The sequence below is a fragment of the Eptatretus burgeri genome, chromosome 12 (genome assembly GCF_056783735.1).
Source record: "Eptatretus burgeri isolate ZD-2024b chromosome 12, Ebu_testis_v1, whole genome shotgun sequence".
In the NCBI taxonomy this organism is placed as follows: Eukaryota; Metazoa; Chordata; class Myxini; order Myxiniformes; family Myxinidae; genus Eptatretus; species Eptatretus burgeri.
The window spans coordinates 26458372-26473371 of record NC_140972.1 but is presented as its reverse complement, the minus strand read 5'-3'; the positions used below and the strand labels follow the sequence as shown (position 1 = coordinate 26473371).

Genomic DNA, 15000 nt, shown 5'->3' with positions numbered 1-15000 from the left:
AAATGAATAATAGGTCTGCAGAATAGCTGATGTTTCATTTAAAGCAAGTAACATTCATTTTTGTCAATGATTGGTACAATTATAATAGATTTCATTTTTTCAACCCTGTAAAATTAGCCCATTTTTCTGTCATACACACTGTTTAGGTGCATGCCCACAAAAATAATTGCTCAATATTGACAGAGTGGCATTATGCAGTTTCTAAACCAGGACACCCTAAAAAGTCAAAAACAACCAAAAAACCTTTGTAATCCAGACATTGCAAGGTTCTGGCAGTATGACTCCTGACATTGTCACACTGTGCTTTGATTTAAATTAAACAATGAAAGAAGACATAAAACGTCATAGCCCCTGTTGTTTTAGTAATTTTGCCGTACGGAATATTTTTATTATTATTTAATTTTTTTTTTGCATACACTGTCAAGGCTCGTATGAGAGCTAAAAATCAGTTGTTAAAGTTAAAGGGCCATCTCGTATTTATTTACAACTAAAACGGCTCCCAGTCTAACAGTCAGCCATATTTGATCAGATCACAAAATAAAGTGAGGTGCACATGTATGCCATCATGTACTGTGCTTGTGCCAAGTTTGAACAAAATTGGATCATGCATGTCTGAGAAATCGTTAGGGACACATTTAGGTAACAAAATGGCTGCCAGTCGGCCATCTTAGATCTGATCTCCAAAAAAATGATGTGCTTATGTAAGCCATCATTCATAATCTGTGTACCAAGTTTGAACAACTTCGGTAAATGCAGTCCGAGAAATGGTTGAGGACGTGTTCAACATTGTTTTTTTTTTACAACTAAAATGGCCACCAGTCAGCCATCTTGGATCTGTCTCAAAAAACTACAATGACGTACATATGTAAGCCGTCATTCGTTATCTGTGTGCCACGTTTGAACAAGATTTGTCAATGCATGTCCGAGAAATGGTTGTGAACGTGTTCAATATCAAGTTTGTTTATATTTTTTACAACTAAAATGGCCGTCAGGCTTCCAGTCCGCCATCTTCGATCAGATCGCAAAATGAAGTGAGGAACATGTGTATGCAATCATGTACTGTGCTTGTGCCAAGTTTGAACAAAATCAGATCATGCATGCCTGAGAAATGGTTGAGGACACATTTAGCTCACAAAATGGCTGCCAGTTCGCCATATTGGATCTGATGCCGAAAAAAAATGACGCTCATATGTACGCTGTCATCCCTTGTCTGAGTGCCAAATTTGAACAAGATCGGTAAATGCATGTCTGAAAAATTGTTGAGAACGTGTTCAACATTGAGTTTTTAGGTCATTTCGTTAGAGATGACCTAATAAAACCAGTCTCGATGTCCGTCCGTACGTACGTCCCCATTTTTTTTCTTCCGATTTTCTTGATATTTGGTATGTGGGTAGATGTCGATGAGGGATGCACGACGGTATGACCTTTGACCCGATTGAAGGTCAAGGTCAAGGTCACTCCAAAGTTGCGAAATCGTCCATTTTCAAAATCTTTCTCCTCCGCCGTTTGTGATCCGATCTTCAAAATTTCTTCGGATTCTGATAACATGGAACAATATCTAAATTTGGTCAGGCCGGTTTTTAAGAATCCGTCCTGGTTATCGAGTCACGTATCTTCAAAGTTGTAAAAATCGTCGATGTGATATGGTCAAGAAAAATTCGCCCGATCTTGATGAAACTTGGTATGTAGGTCGGGGTCGATGAGTGATGTACGACGGTATGACTTTAGACACGATTGAAGGTCAATGTCAAGGTCACTCCAAAGTTGAAAAATCAGCTAATTTCAACATTATCTCCGCCATTTATTATCCGATCTCGGCAGAATTTCCAACGGATTATGATAGTAGGGTGCAATATCTGAATCTGGTCGGGTCGTATTTTTCGAATTTGTAATTTGATTTCTGAGGTTTTCTATCCTCTTTACTCCCAGGCTTTTGTCTGTATGTTTAACCAAAAGACAAGACGACATCGAAGCCATTCTAAGCCGATCAGAGATCCACATCTACAGAGCTTCAGAGACGACCGTCACCCCCAACCAGGGGTATTTTTTTTACAACTAAAATGGCCTACAGTCGACCATCTTGGATCACATCGTTAAACAAAATGGTGTACTTATGTACACCATCATGTGTTGGCTTTGTGCCAAGTACAAATAAAATTGTTCCATACAAGTCCGTGATATGGTTGCAGACACCGCATGCACACACGCATGCACTGACATGAAAATCAAGACAAAAACCATAAACGGGGGGCTAATTAGTCAGCACAGTTTACACATGGTCTCCACTCAGAGTGACCAGGCCTGAGGGAAAAAATACGGGACACGCAGGCATGAGCAAGTGGGCTGCCGTAAGCCCCATTGTCCATTATGCAGTTGTCGGCTGCATTGTGAATGTACATTATTGTGGGAAGTATAATTTTGCACCCTTTATTTTGTATATTCATATCGTTAAATTGTAGGATTTTGAATGTATGTTTATATATTGCCAAGATGTGTATGAATAAATGTTATCAAATATGAATGAAATGTAAGTTGCTTAAGTGCAAAATTATTGTTAGTACAGTTTTGACAAGCGAAATCAATCATTATTTTTTCCACAGACACTTGATCTCATTTGTAAAAAAAAATAACATATTAAAGCAATTGAACATATTTAGTAACAATTGCATCACTTCCATGTGATCAGTTTCTACTGATCACATGGAAGTGATCAGTTTCTACATCGATCACTTTCTACTCCCAGGTTCTGTTGCTGCGGCGCTCTGGTCTTGCAGCTCTCTCGGCCTGGTTTCCAGCTGTTCATGGTCCACCGTGGTGCGCTGTGGTGACAGCTGGGAGATCGCGGGATGGACAAAGCTCTGCAAGATCATACGCCTGCACGTCTCAAAACTAAAATTGGGTGAGGGCAAGGGACACTTTCCCTCCAGGTTCGTGTTTTGGCCTGTCTTCTTCATCTATGTGTGTGTGTGTGTGTGTGTGAGTGTGAGTGTGAGTGTGAGTGTGAGTGACAGAGACAGAGACAGAGACAGACACCTACCTTAAGATGAAATAAATAAGTTTGTCATTGGAACCATGGGCACAAGGGTTAATTTTATATTCATTGTGGTCACTGAGAGAACAGGGGCTCTATCGGCAGCGCAATATGGCACCATTAGTTAAGACTGAATTACCATTCGGCATCGCTCAGCCAAATTCTGGAGGGAAGCTTTTGAATGGCGGCAAGGTTTTAAAATCACCAACTGGCAGCAAATTATGGGTGGAAGTGGCGACCTCAGTTCCCTGACCCACCTGGTGATTTGTTGGCGGTTGGAGACCTTGCGACCACAACAATATGAATGAACATATTTGACATTTCTTCATTGTACAAAGTAAAGTCAATCATTTTGCGCAAACTTCTCCCTACTAAATCCCTGAGAAAATATATTGAAAACAAACCATTGAACTGCACTTTTAAAAGCCAACCAAGTGACCTTAGCAGTATTTATCTCAAATAAACTGACAATGCCGTCATGTGCTCATTAAAATGAAGATTATATGCAATTTGCTTCTCTTTTTTTAATTGCAAACCATAAAATGTTTTGATTACTACACTTAATAGCATCTTCTTATACTCAACAGAAAACAGGATACAAAAGCATAATATGTAAAGATGAAAGCATCGACATTGTACAGGAACGTACCGTATGTAGGAGAGTAATGAGCCTTTGTTATTATTAATATGTAGTTTATGAAAAATAGCTTTGTGCTATATCTAGTCTTAGATTATTGTGAATATTTCATTTGTATAACGTTTTGAACATCCCACGTAAAACAGACAGATAAATAATGTGCAAAATAGAAATTGCAAAACAGCTTGCACCGAGATCTTATGCCAATCTGCCTTATTATCAAGTAAAGTCGTTATGGATCATATTTCTCACATCCCTTTGACAAAATTAGAAGAACAGCCGGTTTATTATCTCCCAACCGCCACCCCAAGACAAACTAATCCAACTGTAAAAATGGAGAGAGCCAAAGTATAAAATTTTAATGACATTTGATAATTTTACCAGGTTGGGGTAATCATGACTAAATCATTCACATTATGCTGTGGAGACAACGCAAAGGGCAAAGTAAAATATGAGGAGAGCTGCGTCAATGCGAATGTCATGGGCGATACAGAGGATCAAAGACATCCTTTCCCACCAATTAGCGATTCTCCTTTCCTCCTGATTGCAGTGTGATAGTTGAACAGCAGAATTGATTATCTGGGTAATTTGTCAGCTTTTAAAAATAATAGAAAGAGCAATTTATCTGTCTCTCAAACTGACCATGAAGAGAATAAGGCAGTCCATTATGTATATGTTGTTACGGCCATGGATACCGAGACACCAGCTTGTCACTCGGGAATTAATCCCCGGTTGTCCTCGGTGGAGCTAGACCTGGGGCCACTGCTCACAATTAACGTTATGGTACGGTGGGTTGTTTTAAAACCACAAACGCCACCCAATCAACCACGAGTTCCAGTGTCCGCCATCTAATTATTCCGTTTAACTCGAGGTCACGTGGTTACCTTAGCGGGAAGCGCGCCCTCGGTAAAGCACCGATATTATCTGATTACATTTTAATTAGGGCGGCCAAGCGTTTTAACCACTGGTGCGTGCCGACGAATTTTTGATCAAATCTGTGGTAATTACCTCCCAGTCTATCTCGGTTCGAACAATGCCAGACCAATAGAAGGAAACGATAAACATGGACAGGTTGGAAATTGACAAATAATTTATTAATAGTAAAATAAATTAATAAAAAGAACCTTTTATTTGCTGAGGTAAATAACGAATGAATTTCAAAGCAAAATCAATCAAAATGCCAGGAAAGATTCAAAGAGCAGATGCTTATCAGGGGTTGATTTACTTACAGCTAAATGCAGACAAGGGTACCCAACAGATCATTCAGGGAGAGGGGAGGGGGGAGAATCGTCTCACTCACCTGAAAGTCTACCGTGAAGCGAAAACGTCCTGAAAATGTGTGCGTGCATGTCACGTCCGTCGCCAGCACCCAGCTTTGCCGTGCACCCTCTCGCGGGGCAGCCTTGCACGCCAGTCGAAGTCTGGAGGGCACCGAGATTGTCCGTTGCGGGTTTCGACCCTGGTGTTGTTGGTGATCGACCCGTGCCTCACTTGTTGGCGGCGCTGCTCACACCCACACGCGCACCACACCCTCGCTTGCCGAAGCACTCGGGAGGGCGAATTGTCTCATCGGCGCTGGTCAGACACCCGCTTCTTGGTCGCTTCTCTCGCCCTTTGCTTTTTCCTCTCTCCTTTCGCTTTTCCTCTCCTCACTTTTTCTCCTCAGAACATCTCTCCTCACAGAACGTCCCTCTTTCGCTTTTTCCTCACTTTTTTATATCTCAGAATGTCTCTCCTCACAGAACGAACCTCACACTTTCTCTCGCTTGTTTTTATATCCCCGGGCCGTCTCCGCGGGGTGCCATCCGCCCCAAGCTCACCCCGCCCCACTGGGCACGGTTACCATGACGACCCGTGCACTCTCAAAAAAGGCGTGCATCTGAGTTCGCAAAAGAATGTTGCTGAGGAAAAATGAGGGCGGGCTTCAGAGCTCATGAAAGAATGTTGCTGAGGAAAAATGAGGGTGGGCTTCAGAGCTCGTGAAAGAAATGTGTGTGAATGTGTCTGTTGTAAAGAAGAAAAAAAAAAGCTTCCCAAAAGAGAGGGGATCTATTCTTTACCCTTCTCAACGCATTACATTTAAGATCCCATTAGATATGGGGATGGGGCAAATCTGAACAAGCATTTAAGGAAATAACTGTCTGAGGACCTGGATGTGTGGAAGCATTCATCTGACCGGATTCTGAAATCCGTAACAATATCTTCTTCTTCTTCTTCTTCTTTCGGCTTGCTCCCGTTAGGGGTCGCCACAGCGGATCAACAGTCTCCATTTCGCTCTATCCTCCACATCTTCCATTGACACTCCAACCACCCGCATGTCCGCCCTCACCGTATCCATGAACCTCTTCTTTGGCCTTCCTCTTCTCCTCCTGCCTGGCGGCTCCATCTTCAACATCCTTCTCCCGATATACTCCGTTTCCCTCCTGTGCACATGTCCAAACCATCTCAATCTCGCCTCTCTCACTTTGTCTCCAAACCGTCCTACCTGCGCTGTCCCTCTAATATACTCATTTCTTATCCTATCCATCCTCGTCACTCCCAACGAGAATCGCAGCATCTTTAACTCTGCCACCTCCAGCTCCGCTTCCTGTCTTTTTATGAGCGGCACCGCCTCCAAACCATACAACATAGCTGGTCTCACCACCGTCTTATATACTTTCCCCTTCACTCTTGCAGCTACCCTTCTGTCACAAATCACTCCTGCAACTCTTCTCCACCCACTCCATCCTGCCTGCACTCTCTTTTTCACTTCTCTCCCACACTCTCCATTACTTTGGACAGTTGATCCCAAGTATTTAAACCTCATAACACACGACACACCTCATAACCATCCCTATCAGTTCCAGTCGATTCATTGAAATCCCCCAAGACTAGAAGTGTATCTCGTCTGGGGCACTGATCAACCACAGACTTGAGCGTGGCGTAGAATGCATCCTTCATGGTGAGATCACTCGCCTCAGTCGGAGCATAAACAGAGACCAGGGAAATGACACCTCAGGAGTGACGAATCCTAAATCTCATAATACGCTCGTTGACCGGTGTTACCTCAATTATCATTGGGGTCAGCTTATTGGACACAGCTACAGCAACTCCTTGGGTATGGTAACCATCAGAGCGACCAGACCAATAGTAGGTGTAACCACCCACCATTATCTCGCCGCAATCTGGTCTCCGAACCTCAGAGAGAGCTGCAATCCCCATGTCCAAACGCTTGAGCTCAGATGATAACAGAGACAGGTGATTATCCTCTCTTAGGGATAGGACATTCCAGGCACCCACCCGAAGGGACCGCCTCAGCTTAACCCAAGGAGACTGCCGTCTGGTGGACGACACCTCAGCACCACTCCGACACACTCTCCCGCAATCTGACCCAGGGATGTTACCCCGTGGTTTCCCTCCTATCATCAAAGATTGGGGGTCCCGAAGGCTTTGCCCCAATCCCGTCATCCGGTGAGCTGCCCTGTGAAGGGAAGCTGCACAGGAGGTACTCCCACGGAGTGGGTTTTCAGATTTTTTTTGCGTTTTTGTGTTTTGCGGAATGAAGGGTTTTACGGTGGCCGGAGTGCAAATCCTGCCACCAACCTCATAAGAAGTAACCCAACTGCAGGAGAACGTCCGCAGACACAGTTGGGCACGAGATATGGATGGCTGTTGGCTCACAAAGAGCTCCTCCGCCCTTTGACAGGTTTTGTTTTTAATCCTGCTGAGTGTCCATATCCAAACACCCTCCTCACCAGAAAACCTGGTGGGGGAGACGGTTTAGTCGCCGACAACCCGACCATGGAACAGGTTAGTACAGGTTTACATGGTACCTGTAGCAGGTCACAGGTCTAACCTGACCTGACATAATATATGACATAATCCTGGCATAATCCACAAAGGTGGATTACATCTTAAGCAGGAGATGCAACCTGAAAGAAATTAGAGACTGTAAGGTGGTGGCAGGGGAGAGTGTAGCTCGACAGCATCGATTGGTGGTCTGTAGGATGATTTTGGAGGTGAGGTTGAAGAGAGTGAGGGCTGAACCAAGGACCAGATGGTGGAAGCTGAAGGAGGAAGACTGTTGCGTGGAATTTAGGGAGGAGGTGAGACAGGTGTTGGATGGTGGTAAAGAGGGTTGGGATGATTGGGCAACTACAGCAGAAGTGGTGAGGGAGATAGCTAGGAAGGTACTTGGTGTGACATCTGGACAGAGGAAGGAAGATAAGGAGACTTGGTGGTGGAACGAGGAAGTACAGGAAAGTATAAGGAAGAAGGGGTTGGTGAAAAAGAAGTGGGATAGCCAGAGAGATGAAGAAAGTAGGCAGGGGTACAAGGAGTGGCGGCGAAAGGCAAAAAGAGAGGTGGCAAACGCCAAGGAAAAGGCGGATGAAGGATGAAGTGAGGACTGCTATGAAGAGGATGAAGAGTGGAAAGGCGGTTGGTCCAGATGATATACCAGTGGAGGCATGGAAGTGTTTAGGAGAGATGGCAGTGGGGTTTCCAACCAGATTGTTTGAAAAAATCTTGGAAAGTGAGAGGATGCCGGAGGAGTGGAGATTAAGTGTACTGGTTCCGATTTTCAAGAACAAGGGTGATTATACCGGGAGCCCACGGGGCTTAGCTCAACCGAAGAGGGGAACAATTGCCGTCCTCATGGTAAGATGCCAGATTATATTCTCACCTCAGAACTCTGCGTCTGCCGGGACACTGCTGCTGGGTTGACATTCTGTGGTCAATATCCGTATCGCATAATCGGCGCCAGCTCAACCTAGCAGCGAAACGGCCCCAAGTAGGTTTCTGATATTATTTGTATAGCTTGTGACACGGTATAAATGATGACAGACGATTTCATCACTGGAATACTGGTGACAGACGTTAATGGGATGCCGTGAAAATCACGCTTGCTCAACCGAATAGCGAAACGGCTAGAACCAACGCAGAATGCTTGTGAGGGGTCCCCTGAGTACGAAAGAAGCACTGCCAGACAACTTGGTTGCTGGGCCCCCAGGACAGACGCTCCCCAGTGGGGCGTTCCATGTCAAGTGTACACATTTTTCAGCAAAAATTTTGACACATCGTCTCAGATTTCACTCTTTTTTTTGTGCAAGTGTTTTTATCCACGGTAAAACATTATGTGTCAATTTTCAGACCTGGGGGCCAATCGGGGCCCATGTTAGCCCCCCCCCCCAAATTTGGGCGCCCTCTGTTGATCCACAATCTTCCAGTGGCCATATCACAGGTTGTGGTGGTCCGATTTGGATGATCTTGGTATCAAAATGCTCGTAAACGCGAGATCTTTCAAATCACGTAAATTAAAATCACTCCGAAACAGTAATTCAAAAAGTTATAGTTTGGGGTGCCCTTTGACCTTGGGCCCCCGCTCCCCAGCCAAACCGATGGTCCCGATTATTTTGTGTGAGAATACCCCTTTAAATACTCCAACACCTCAGCATAAATGAAAATGGGATCTCAATGGGTTCAAGTGTGATGATGGTTTTATTATTCGTGGACTCGGGTGCTGGACACACAATACGCCACAATACATAGCACAATATTTGAACATAAGATTTCCAATACACTATATCAGTATATTGTACATAAATTTTCCACATGCACATGCAGGAACTGGAAGCGATACGAGTACGAGTCAGAGTTTTTCCTCGCATATTATAGTCAAGATTTTTTGCCAACCAATGTTTTATTTGACAGCTGTGTTTCTTTTTTACTGATTGTGTAGGTTCTACCTGTAGCAGTTTTTGGTTCTACGGAAAGAAGTATATCAGAAATGTCTAAAATGCAGTGATCTTCAATGTCAGGAAAAAAGAATCTATTTGCGGTCCCGTTTGGATGAAGAAAATTCACTTTCACTTCATGAGTGTCCTGAAAGGCCACCATGATGCAGGCAAGCCACCATTTTCCATCATAGTGCACTGTGACACAACTTGAGAGTTTCCCGTTAAAAGTTGGTGTAGATTTTGAAATAGCTGACTCGATTCGGTGTTCCTCACTAAGGCTGAATTGGCGTACTTGAAGAGCAGTTTCAGAAATAGGGATAAAAGCATGAAGTTTTTGAGTTACAACTATGGTTTTGGCCGTTTTTAACCTTTCTTCCAGATTTCGTTCTTCCTCGTCATACGCCTCTTGGATCCCGTAACCGAACTTCATTTCATTCAAACCTTTTTCAGAAAAGGCGAAAAGATCTTTTGGAGAAATAATTTGACTGTCGTAAGGTCGACGCAGGCTCTCACGTGTTGCTTCTCGTTTGACTGTACCTCCCACGCCATCTGAAGGGCCCTTGCCATGACTTGTGGCAAAAAATGCCATTCTGCGTCAATACCATACTCTGATTTGTGACGATGTAGGTTTATGAAGGCTTTGCAAGTCTTACATTGGCCAGCGCAACCATCTGAGAAATAGTAAAGTTTCTTTACATTTCCAAAGCTAGATTTCAAGTGTTCAATGAGCATTCTTTGGAAGAGGTGGACTGAGACAACGTCGTGAGTATTGCATTCTGATATAATCGTGAACGAATTGTGGTTTAATTTGCCATCGTCCGATTTGAAATGGTAAACCCAGGGGTGAATTGTCGCTTGAGAGCAGTTCCAATGGAATCCTTGGGCCGCATCCTGTACGACAAACGAATCGTTATCTGAGAAGTCTCCAATAATGACAAATTATCCTTCACCGATTTCGTCATTCTTATTTTTCAGAAACTGAGATTGGGCCTTGGCAATGAAGTCGTGTCTCACTAATTTCACCACGCGTTCACAGAATTGATTAATGAATTCTTCCAAAGGCAGGACCATGGAGCTCAGTTCAGATCTGTTGGTGGATGTCCACCGTTTAAACTGAATTTCATGAATATCCTCCAGTTTATAAGCACTCAGTAGCTCGGTTTTGAAGTCTTCAATTGATGGGTAACTTTCACAAGTTCTGAAATACCATGCCGGTTGTGCTGGGTTACAAACTATGCATGCTATCACATGATGATAGTTAGGAAGTTCGGCTGTCTGTGGCATTTTGGAACCAAACATCATGATTTTCACATTTTGATGTATCGTACATACACATACACTATGTGTACCGCCTGAACCGGCTAGGACACACTCCGAGGGACAGAGCATGGCGAACTTCATGAATCCAACTTTCAAGCCAGGGTTCTTCTCTTTGAATTTTTGAAACAGTCCCTTGAGATTGTTTAGTTCCAGACGCTTTTGAATTTTGTCTTTTCCATGTACATTCCTGACCACCACACAGTCCTTTTTTCCTGGAATTATTCGGCTGACTTCATCACTTCAGTAAAATTCGGTTACGGCGGATTTCACTTCGTCAGGCAATATTTAACCCTGCTTGGGATTTGGAGACAATAGCATACCATTTTCTTTCTCTAAATTTTTGGCTTGCACAGCCATTCTTTGGGCGCCACTGAATTCACTCATCATCCCTCTGATATTCCTCGCAAATATTGTCAGTATACGTATTTGCTCTGAACGACTCGAAACAACGTATTTTTCTCTCAGGCTTTTGATCACCTCTGGCATGCAGTTTTCATCACATTTTGACGCTGTATTTTGTGTTTTCTCCGCAGTGCTTGGTCCAGCAACTAGTTCTAATTTCTTTCGCACAGAATCTTCCACTTTACTTCGCTTTTCAGGAACGTACCCTGGGTTCCTTTCCACCTTTCGTTTGTCGAATGGGCTTTCACCTATCATCGATAACGACTGGTTTAATAGGTCAACTTCCGCTTCTCACTCAAAAACCTCCTCGTCCTCATCTGTCGAAATAGATTCTGCAATGCCTTCGATAGTACCTTCTGATGATAATTTCGAACTGATCGAAGATGATTCTTCAATACGCTCTGGTGACAACTGAGAAAGTTTTTTTCTGCACGAAGTACAAAGTCTGTCATCTTTTTTTCACCTTTGAAGAAAATTTCATCAACATATCATTTGACACATTGCGAAGATCTTTTCGTTGTTTCGTTTTATGGCAGTTGAACGGATCGCAACAGTATTTTCGGAACTCCTCTCGATTTTCAGTCGCCATCCTCTGCTGCAAAATATGCAAAAACTGAGATTATCCAATTTATAACTTAATTTGATGATGGTTATACAAAAAATGTACACTTAAAAATCAATAGACACATTAGGCAGAATAATTTTTTTGCAAATGATGCAATATACATATATATATGTATATATATATATATATATCTATATATATATATATCTATATGTATATATATCTATATATGTGTGTATATATATATATATATATATATATATATATATATATATATATATATATATATATATATATATATTTATATATATATATATATATATATATATATATATATATATATATATATATATATATATATATATGAAATAATCCAGAGATGATGATTGTCAATTTCAGACATAAAGTTGCCTGCGATCAGGTGACGTCATTGAAATGATGACGGCAAACGTCGCCCAATGTCGAATCAAGAATTGGTGATATATGGACCCCGAACAATTAAACCATCATCACACTTGAACCCATTGAGATCCCATTTAAATGTATGCTGAGGTGTTGGAGTATATGAAGGGGTATTTTCACATGAAAATATCGGGATCATCGGTTTGGCTGGGGAGCAGGGGCCGAAGGTTCAAGGCCGCCCCAAACTATAACTTTTTGAATTACTGTTTCGGAGTAATTTTACTTTACGCGATTCGAAAGATCTCGCTTTTACGAGCATTTTGATACCAAGATCATCCAAATCGGACCACAACCTGTGATGTGGCCACTGGAAGAATGTGGGTCAACCGGGGGCACCCAAATTTAGGGGGGGGGCTAAAATGGGCCCCGATTGGCCCCCAGATCTGAAAATTGACACAATGTTTTACCGTGGATACAAACACTTGCACAAAAAAAGAGTGAAATCCAAGACAATGTGGCAAAATTTCGCTGAAAAATGTGTACACTTGATATAGAATGCACCACTTGGGAGCATCTGTCCTGGGGGCCCAGTGACCAAGTTGTCTGTCAGTGCTCCTTTTGTACTCAGGGGACCTGGTACTACCATTCTGCGTTGGTTTTAACCGTTCCGCTGTTCGGTTGAGCGAGCGCAACCAAAGGATCCCGAACTAGGGAGCGTCTGTCCTGGGGAGCCCAGCGACCAAGTTGTCTGGCAGTGCTCCTTTTGTACTCAGGGGAGCTGAGTTTTAGTTGGTTTTAGCCGTTCCACTGTTCGGTTGAGCTAGCGTGATTTTCGCGGCATCTAATTAGCGTCTGTCACCGGTATTCCAGTGACGAAATCGTCTGTCATCGTTTATACCATGTCACAAGTTGTCCAAATAATATCAGAAACCAACTTGGGGCTGTTCCGCTGCCAGGTTGAGCTCGCGCCGATTATGCGATACGGATATTGACCACAGAATGTCAACCCAGCAGCAGTGTCCCGGCAGACGCAGAGTTCTGAGGTGAGAATATCATCTGACATCTTACCATGAGGACGGCAATTGTTCCCCTCTTCGGTTGAGCTAAGCCCCGTGGGCTCCCTGTCTAGATGTGCAGAGCTGTGGTAATTACAGAGGGATAAAGTTGTTAAGCCACACCATGAAGTTGTGGGAAAGAGTAGTGGAAGCTAGGTTGAGAGGAGAAGTAATGATTTGTGAGCAACAATATGGCTTTATGCCAGGAAAGAGCACCACTGATGCGATGTTTGCTTTGAGAATGTTGATGGAGAAGTATAGGGAAGGCCAGAAGGAGTTACATTGTGTGTTTGTGGATTTAGTGAAAGCTTATGATAGGGTGCCAAGAGAGGAGTTGTCGTCTTGTATGAGGAAGTCGGGAGTGTTAGAGAAGTATGTGAGGATGGTGCAGGATATGTATGAGGACAGTGTGACAGCGGTGAGGTGTGCGGTAGGAATGACGGACCAGTTTCAGGTAAAAGTGGGATTGCACCAAGGATCGACTCTGAGCCCTTTCCTGTTTGCAATGGTGATGGACAGGTAGACGGACGAGATCAGACTGGAGTCTCCATGGACTATGATGTTCGCGGATGACATCATGATCTGTAGGGAGAGTAGGGAGCAGGCTGAGGCAAGCCTCGAGAGGTGGAGGTACACACTGGAGAGAAGGGGAATGATAGTCAATCGGAGTAAGATGGAGTACATGTGCGTAAATGAGAGGGAGGGTGGTGGTATGGTGTGGTTGCAAGGAGTTGAGGTGGGGAAGGTGGATGGGTTTATATACTTGGGATCAACTGTCCAAAGTAACGGAGAGTGTGGTAGAGAAGTGAAAAAGAGAGTGCAGGCAGGATGGAGTGGGTGGAGAAGAGTTGCAGGAGTGATTTGTGACAGAAGGGTAGCTGCAAGAGTGAAGGGGAAAGTATATAAGACGGTAGTGAGACCAGCTATGTTGTATGGTTTGGAGGTGGTGGCGCTGACAAAAAGACAGGAAGCGGAGCTTGAGGTAGCAGAGTTAAAGATGCTGCGATTCTCGTTGGGAGTGACGAGGATGGACAGGATAAGGAATGAGTATATTAGAGGGACAGCGCAGGTAGGACAATTTGGAGACAAAGTGAGAGAGGCGAGATTGAGATGGTTTGGACATGTGCACAGGAGGGAAGCTGAGTATATCGGGAGAAGGATGCTGAGGATGCAGCCGCCAGGTAGGAGGAGAAGAGGAAGGCCAAATAAGAGGTTCATGGATGCGGTGAGGGCGGACATGCGGGTGGTTGGAGTGTCAATGGAAGATGTGGAGGATAGAGCGAAATGGAGACGGATGATCTGCTGTGGCGACCCCTAAAGGCCTGGTCACACCTTGACGTTTTAGCCAGCGATGGCAACGTATGAAAATGTATCTAAAACGCTGGCTTACGTTGAACTTTTGATGTTTTTTTTTAAAGATTCGGACGTATTCATAGCGACTTGGTCTTATGTATAACGCATTGGTAACGGACACAGAACGTTTCGTTGTGTTATAGATAACTTATAACAACGAATGCTGAACCTGTTGTCGGCCTCCACAACCTATGCCCAACGATAGTCTAACTTAGGCATAGCGCGTTGCACGCATCGCCGACGATGTCATGACGTAGCCTATTAAAAGGCTGACGCACAACGATTCGAATCATAACTGCCGTAGAAATGGAAGTGTCAACATCGCGGTCACACCTTGGCGATCTTGCCAGCGTATGCCGACCTAAGAAAAATGTGTAGAAAAATACGGTAGAGTAAGTTTGGTATACGTGAGTACAATGCTAAAGTACGCTATCATACGTCGTAGTAAGTAGAGTACGTCAAGAAATTTTAAACATGTTCAAAATTTTACGACGTACTCGGCGTATGACACACGTTCC

The 15000-nt window shown here is 43.6% G+C and overlaps 2 protein-coding genes across 2 annotated transcripts in view; one reads left to right on the top strand and one right to left on the bottom strand.

Moving 5' to 3' along the window:
- The window catches only part of LOC147015284 (uncharacterized), a 444530-nt gene that overhangs the window by 243630 nt on the left and 185900 nt on the right, over window positions 1–15000 (top strand). Inside the window, exon 4 of the mRNA XM_085849894.1 lies at window positions 2744–2899. The gene's annotated coding sequence lies outside the window, so the exon portion shown is untranslated. The remainder of the gene's footprint in view (window positions 1–2743; window positions 2900–15000) is intronic.
- LOC147015288 (uncharacterized) overlaps window positions 1–15000 on the bottom strand; it is a 66192-nt gene that overhangs the window by 24290 nt on the left and 26902 nt on the right. The window lies entirely within an intron of this gene.